General features: G+C 37.2%; 1 non-coding gene across 1 annotated transcript; it reads left to right on the top strand.

The window, feature by feature from the left end:
• Positions 1-8,272: 8,272 nt before the first annotated feature.
• On the top strand, positions 8,273-8,379 carry LOC141687587 (small nucleolar RNA R71). Its single transcript, XR_012561079.1, has one exon. It is a non-coding gene; the product is annotated as a small nucleolar RNA R71 (small nucleolar RNA).
• The last annotated feature ends 489 nt before the right edge of the window (positions 8,380-8,868 follow it).

Genomic DNA, 8,868 nt, shown 5'->3' on the forward strand with positions numbered 1-8,868 from the left:
AAACACAAGAATCTCATGATTGTATTCATAATATTATTATTAAGGTTATGAAACAATTTCACTATACTAGGTTGTCTAACAAACGCCTTATGTTCATTTAAGTTCACCTAAATCTATCATCGCATGATAAACTAAGCATATATCACATATATCAACATGAATAAACATCAAGGTAGGCATGTTATATCATCTAGCACATTAGTTTAAGCATTATACATCTCTATGTATCACATGAAGCATTTAAAAGCAGTTAAAACAGTTAAAAATAGCTTTAAAACACTTTCGGAAATATAAACAGTTCAAAACTTTTTTATAAACTAAAATTGATCACTCCATTAGATCCGTCTCGGAAAAACGAATCCAACGGTATATTGCACGCCTAAAACAGAGTTACGAAACTCCCAGAAAATCAATTTTAATGTAAACAGTCGGGCTGTAACGCATTACAGGAACGCGTTACAAGCCCTGTAACGCATTCCGGTGATGCGTTACAACCCTTTTAACCAATTAAAAGGTGTAACGCATTCCGTGAATGCGCCACAGGTGTGTAACGCATTCCCGGAATGCGCGACACCCTTTTTTTTTTCTTTTGCACCAGCCGCCGTTGCCTCGAACTCCGCGCCTGACAGCGCCTGACAGTCGTACCTTTTCTTTCTTTCCGTGTAGCAGCATCAGCAGACAACACATACAATACAAACATATATATATACTATATATACATATATTTATACTTATTAAATTACGAATTTTATTGTAAGAACTTCAAAAATTCATAATAAAAAATCTATACATCATAAAATTATGAAAAAAATACCCAGACGATCTACAACACTTGTAAAACCCAGATCAACATTCAAAATTATTCTGAGAAACGATTTCTCATCAGACAAAATTAATCCATGATATAACTTGTAAAAATCATAATTAATTCATACAAGCACATAAAATTCTGAAATTTTTACCACAGATCTATATGCATACAACCTATGCTCTGATACCATTGTTGGATTTTAATCGTAGCAGGGCATGGCAAAACACTTTTACACACATAAAATCCAAATAAACGCATATAAATCGTGGTAAAAACGAGGGGATTGAATCTAACCTTTAAAATAATTCGGAGACAACGATTAGAGATCCTTAGCAGTTGCTCCTCAAGTGTGAAGCACTCCACCGGTATCCACCAAGAAAACGATGTTAAGGAGGAGGAAGGAGGTGGAGAGAATTGGGTTTTCCAAACTTTTTGGGTTTTTGGGGTTCTCGGGTTAGTATAAAAATAGGGTCTATAATAGTATATTTATAGGCAAAATTTTCAGCTGAAATTTTCCCATAAATATTATTATTATTATCCCATTTATTATTCTCATTAATAATTAAAACACCTTTTAATTATTAATCCTTTTTCTAAACACTTTAGAAATAATTCTCTCTCTTGATTTAATTTCCAAAAATTGAATCCTTTAATTAATAATATTTAGAACTTTTCTTAATTAATTTATAATCAATTAAATCTCATTTAATCAATTATTAAATTTTCCAATTAATTATTTATTTCATAAATAAATAATTATTAGCCATTATTAATTAATTCCCCCACCATTAAATCATTCTCTTTTTATGGTGTGACCCTGTAGGTTCAATATTAAGCCGGTAGTAGAAATAAATAATAATAAAACTATTTTATCATTATTTATATAAATTCTCTAATTTATTAAATATGATTAATTAATTAATCACATTTATTCTACATCGTGAGGGATACTTCTCAGCATATCGCGACTATCCGGATAATATGAATTCACTGCTTAGAATACCAAGAACCTATTCAGTGAATAGTTACCGTACAATAAACTCCTTCTACCCTACAATGTCTCGATTAAATACAAGGCATGGATCTCATGTCAAGCCTATCTAATTTAATCACTTGCTTACCATTTACTATGCGTAGTTCTATGCAAATTAGAAACTCCTTTCTAATTTCATTTACTATGGCCAGAGATTCCTGAACTAGCATAAGTGGATCAGCCTTGAACATTCGCTTCCTTCACTGGAAGGGGTAGATCCTTTATTGATCATACACTATCTTCGTGTACAAATTCCTATACCCAGTAGAGCCCTAATATTTATCCCTGGAGACTAAGAACTAAACCAAAGCATAGTTCAGTGTACACAAGATGACTATGATGACCTCAAGTCTAAGGATACTTGTACAAATATCACTATATGAACAACTGCTGACACGTGAGTGAACTCCGTCAGTTGTTCAGCTGTGCGAGTCATGTTCAGTGAACTTATTCCATAATAAGCACCTACATACTAGCTATAGTGTCACCACACAAATGTCTATGAGAACAGACATCCTTCATAATGAAGCAAGCATAGTATGTACCGATCTCTGTGGATTATTAATTACCAGTTAGTAATCCTACGACCAGGAACTATTTAAGTTTAGAGTTATCATCTTTTAGGTCTCACTATTATGATCTCATCATAATCCATAAAAAGCTTTACTCTAAACTATGGTATATCTTATTTAAACACTTAAATAGATAGAGCCCGTAATAAAAACAAAACAAGTCTTTTATTAATATCAATGAAATCAAAACAGATTACACAGGAAGTTATTCCTAAATCCTAATACATGATTGAACTTAGGACATATTCCTTTCAGCTTATTCATATGGACTTGTTTGGGCCAGTAAATATCTTATCAATTTCAAGGAACAAATATGTACTTATGATGGTGGATGATTTCTTAAGATACACTTGGGTAGAGTTCATGTACTCTAAGGATGAAAATCCACACATCATAATTGAACACATCAAGAAGATAGAAAAATAGGCTGAAGATCATAATTATGTATAAAGATTGAGAAGTGATAATGGAACAAAATTTAGAAATGCAATATTGAGTGAATTCTGCAAAAGTAAAGGCATTGTTCAAGAATTCTCAGCTGCTAGAACACCTCAACAAATTGGTGTATTTGAAAAAAAGAACAGAACACTAGTTGAAACTGCTAGAACAATGCTGCAAGATGCCAAGTTGCCAACAAGAATCCGTAGAACCCGTAGTCCTCCCTCGCAAGAATCGCAGAATATCCTGATGAATCACCATCCCAAGATCCACATAGTCTCCCTGAAGAATCCCCCACAAGAATCGTGCAAGCTCCACCGTAACATCATGCACGTGAGAAGATGGCATGATGTTGGTACAAATAAAAGATTTCCATGAATGTGCAAACCTGTTCATGCACGAGGCAGGGAAAGTAGCATACTCGTTCGTGCTCTTCTTGAACTTCCAGTGAGTCTCAGGAACTATTAGTCGCTAAACATACGGTAAATTACACGCAAGTATACGCGTTCGCAAGTAGTATAAAATATAAACCAGATTCGTTCCCACAGAGACTGATTTAGGTTAACTTAAGATTATGCACCTATGCAACAATGGCATGGCTATCGTTCAATGCTAAAACAAATAACAAATTGGGTTTTGATTAAACTAAGAGATTATACTAAATAGAATTAACTAAGAGAATTGAGGTTAAATTACTTATATGAGACAAATATGGGATTCTAACTTCATTACTACTTCATTCAAAGTCATTGTTCTTAACCTTAGCATGCAATGGTGATGAAACTAATCACATAACACGAAACTAGTAAACGCCCACTGTCGTTGTAAGAATACCCTACAACTAGACATCCACAAAAGAGATAGAAGCTAAATAGAGACCAATTATGTTGAGACCCTATATGTCTATAGAATTTGACAATATAGAGGTTTAATGCGCAAGTTATCTATCGTGATTACATAGGGCAAGTAAGATGGTCAAAATTACATACGAATCATGCATAACAATTATACATGAACCTATGCTAGCATGGCAAGTTCTAAATCTCTATATTCACCTTCGTTTCAATAGAGATTAACACGTTATCTTATATGTTAGCTACGCACATAAGACGATTAAGCACAACCAATACTAGGATATTAGTCAATCACCACACACCAATATATTGCAACCAGTTAACTATAGAAATCCATAAGTAAATTCGTTAGAACCCCACGATAACGATTAGTTCATAATCGAACTCATCATCACCATGGGTTCCAATGAAAGCATGATAATAAACAATATTAGAGTATTAGGGTTCAAAGACAAATCGAAAACAAGCATCCAAGTATCGCCTAAATCAAAGAAAACAAAAGTCTTCTTCTTCGTAGCCATCTTGTGCTCTCTAGGTCTTCTTATTGCTCTTCCAGGCCTCCTTGTTGTTAAAAACGTGATTTTATTGATATATATATAGGCTTCCGGTCGTTCTGGGCTTCCAGACTCTCAAAATCAGACTGGAATTAGGATTCTGTGAAAACGACCTGGCGCGGCAACGCGCTATCCCAGCGCGGGCGCACTCTGTTTTTGACCTTCTAGCGCGGCCGCCCCACATTCCAGCATGGGCATGCCGTGCTACTGTTCTTTCAGCGCGGCCGCCCCGCTTCCCAGCGCGGGCGCGCCGTGCTTCTGGATTTTTGCTCCAATTTCTTCTTTTGCTTGTAAGTTGAGTTCCGCTTATCAGAATTCGACGATCCAATGGTCCATGCGAAGCTCTTAAGATCCTCTACAATTTGGGAATGGACTTCACTTCAGATTCTTGACTCTTTTTATCATATATTAAATAAAAGCTTCATTCATCCTCCAACTAATGCCTGAGATACAAAAACACAAAAACACATCAAAAATACCAATAACTTGAGTCCAAAACACTAACTTAAGCCTGCAATAAAGCGTTCCTAATAGATATAAAATCTATTCATCACACCCCCAAACTTGAATCGATGCTTGTCCTCAAGTATAAACAGACTCAAACCTATAAAACAAACCTAATTCATGAATGCGACTAAATGATAATACAATCGATCCCCTCAGAATAACCATTACCAAATGACTAAGCCAATGCCTCTAAGAATGTAATGATTTAAAATAGAGCTCGAATAAATCCCACAAACCAACTCACAAACCAGAAACGTGTGTGTCTGGATGCTTAACATATATGCTCTCGAAACTAGATCAATAACCATAACTTATCTTTCATCCAAACAATCACAAGTTTATAAATAGAATAGACGTTAAACACATAATGACTCACAACACCTCCTTCCTACTAGAGTTATACAAGGATTCACGCTATTATTGAACACATAACAAAGATGCTTATTTGATCGTGCAATGAATGAGGTCCCAACAGACTTATACAATAATACCCATATAGCGAGCGTTAGGTTAGCGGATCCCAAACTATAAAAGCCTTAGGTCACTAGGCATAAAGTCCCCTAGAACTTAATAACTCGAGTATTAAAGAGCTCACTCTTGATCAATTATGCATAAACACATACTTTTTTTTCTTTTCTTTTTTTTCTCTTTTTCTTTTACTCATTTTTCAACAATTTCTAAATGAGTGTATTTCGCTCCATCTCATTCAACCCTAGACTACTCATAAAAATATGAGCCGGCTACTAGCCATTTGACGCCTAGCCTTACAACAACTAGCAATGAAATCCAAGTTTTTTCCAGATAAAAAAAATCAGTGTTTTTACGTCATTACGAGAATAGCAAAAATTCTAAATATAAACAAGTGATTAAATCTCAACAAAAAGATAAGTATGATCATGATCTAGATCAAAAGCAACCTATAAGACTTGTGAAAATTTTTTCCTGGGTATGTAAATCAATTCATTAGACTTAAACAACCCTCTATTCGTCATCACCGCACTCAAATTAACATCAACTTATCAATCAGAAATAGCTCAACCTAAGGGATCATGTTATATGCATGCAAATGCAACTACATGAACTCACATTAAAACACAAACAAACATGTCCCATATGAACAATCATGCAAAAATATGAATGCAATACAACTAAACATGCAACATGAATCTATATGAATCTATATGGACACATACAAACTAATCCTTAGATTATCACCCCCAAACTTAAAATTTTCAAGGTCCTCATTGAAGGTAATAATAGGATTTCAGGCATACCTAGTCATCGGAAAGATCACCCTCCTCGGGTGGAGGATCAGGTGGCCAATCAACCTTGACACCAGTGGCTCAGAAAATAGTACCGAGAGCGTGTGTCAAATTTTCAGCAAAACGATGGTGAATGTCGTGCATGGCCTCCATACGCCTAGTCACTCGCCTGTACTTCTCATCACCAACACTAGTCCTATCAACTGCCTGTTGCACATGAGAAGAACCCTCTATAGGGACGGAAAGATCCGTCCAGCCACTCTTTACATTAACAAAAATATATCCCAACCTCTTATCATGGGGTGTACCTAAGAATGAATAAATCAAGTGATCTGGCATTCGGTTGAGCTAAAGACTGGGAGCATCTTCAATAGACGGCTCGAGACGCTCCTGAGAAATTTTCAGCTCCGCTAAACCAAGAGAATCGAATGGCATATCCAACTTCCTCTTCCACGGAGGTGCATTCAAAACCTGCAGATGCTCTGCTCCTTCATCTTCAATAAATGATTCCCCTATTAAGGATCTTTCTAAGGTATCTGACTTTGGCAGTTGCTCAGGCTCTGAATTCATGACAGAGTCGACCCACTCTACTTTAAAGCACTCCTCTTTAGCTGTGGGTAACTTTATTGCCTTGAGCACATTAAAAGTGACCTTTTGATCGTGAACCTTCATCGTAAGCTCTCCTTTTTGCACATCGATCATAGTTCGGCCTATAGCCAAGATTGGTCTTCCCAAGATTATGGGAATCTTCTTATCTTCCTCAAAGTCCAGAATTACAAAATTAGCAGGGAAGATGAGTTTGTCCACCTTAACCAAGACATCCTCCACTATTCCTCGTAGATAAGCGATGGAACGATCAGCTAGTTGCAATAACATGTATGTCGGTTTCGGATCAGGCAGACCAAGCTTCTTAAAGATAGATAAGGGCATCAGATTGATGCTAGCTCCCACATCACATAAACACTTGTCGAAAGACAAGTTTCCAACAGTGTAAGGAATAGTAAAGCTTCCAGGATCTTTAAGCTTTGAAGGCAACTTCTGTTGCAGTACATCACTGTATTCCTCTATTAGAGCAACGGTCTCTAAGTCATCGAGCTTCACTTTCCGAGAGAGAATATCTTTCAAAAACCTCGCATAGCTAGGCATCTGTTCAAGAGCTTCAGCAAAATGTATGCTGATACGAAGTTTCTTGAACACCTCCAGAAACTTAGCAAATTGTTTATCCAACTTCTGCTTCTGCAGCCTTTTAGGAACATGAGGTGAAGTATAGACCCGTTTCCCCCTGTATTACCCTCAGGAGGAGTGTGTTCCACAGTTTTCTTCCTTGATTCCACCTCGACATCCTTCTGCACCACTTTTTCAGCCACAACTACATTTTCTGAAACTTGAGATTTTTCAGGCACTTTGTCTTGCTGAATTTTGGGGCTTGCGACCTTTCCAGACCTCAAGGTGATGGCGTTCACCTGTTCTTCAAGTTCCCTCTTGCCTGGATTGGCTTTTGTATCACTAGGAAACTTACCTGGTGGTCGATTCAATAAGGCATTAGCAATTTGCCCTATTTGGTTCTCCAGAGTTTTGATAGAAACAGCCTGGCTTTGGCATATAATAGCCTGGTTTTTGTACATAAGCAGCAAATCCTCCAATTCAGATTCTTCATTCAAAGATAGACCTGCATCATGAGTTTGTTATTGAAGTTGGAGTTGTTGTCTTGGTGTAAATTATTGCTGAAAACCAGGAAGGTTGAATGGTTTTTCTCCAAACTGCTGAAACGGCTGTTGCATCGCATTCTGATTGTTGCTCTAACTGACGTTGGGATGATTCCAGTTGTCAGGATGATAAGTGGAAGGAACTGGCTGCTGCGATCTCTAAATGTTGCTCACAAACTGAGTTGAGTCACTGGATATAGCGCATTCCTCCGTCGCATGCGGACCTGTACACAACTCACAAATACTGGTTATCTGATTAACACCATAGTTAGCCAGAGAATCGATCTTCATAGACAACTCCTTTAGTTGAGCAGTGATAGACGTAGCTGTATCCACTTGAAGAACTCCTGCTACCTTTTCCTGTGGCAATCTCTGAATTGGATACTGATATTCATTAGCATCCATCAGTTCAATTAGATCATAAGCTGCATCGTAGCTCTTAGCCTATAAGGCCCCACCTGGTGCTGCAACGAGCATGGGCCTGGACTGTGCTCCCAAACTATAATAAAAATAATTGATGATCATCCAATCAGGCATTGCGTAATGTGGACACTTCCTAAGCATCTCCTTGTAGCGCTCCCAAGCTTCATATAAAGGTTCTCCTGATTGCTGCGCAAATTGAGTAAGAGCATTCCTGATTGCAGCTGTCTTTGCCATAGGGAATAATTTAGTGAGAAACTTCTGAGCAAGATCTTCCCAAGTAGTAATTGAACCAGCTGGTATAGAGTGTAACCAGCTCTTAGCTTTGTCCCTCAGAGGGAATAGTCTCAGCTTCACAGCATCTTCAGAAACACCGTTGAACTTGAAGGTGTCGCAGATCTCAATGAAATCCCTAATGTGCATATTGGGATCTTCCGTTGGAGAACCCCCAAACTGGACTGAATTTTATACCCATTGAATCGTGCCAGACTTGATTTCAAAGGTTTTAGGTGTGATAGTTGGCCTGACAATGCTAGACTGAATATCATTGATCTTGGGTTGAGAAAAATCTATCAAGGCTTTCGCTCGTGTTGCTGGTTCTCCCATTGTAATGAGTACCTGAAACGCAAACAATTAAACCGTGAAAGTAAAAGAATCTGAGTCAATGAACTTTAACGACCACTGATGAAAAGCACAAAAACAAAAAATTAA

Source organism: Apium graveolens, chromosome 9 (assembly GCF_009905375.1).
Source record: "Apium graveolens cultivar Ventura chromosome 9, ASM990537v1, whole genome shotgun sequence".
NCBI classification, from domain to species: Eukaryota; Viridiplantae; Streptophyta; class Magnoliopsida; order Apiales; family Apiaceae; genus Apium; species Apium graveolens.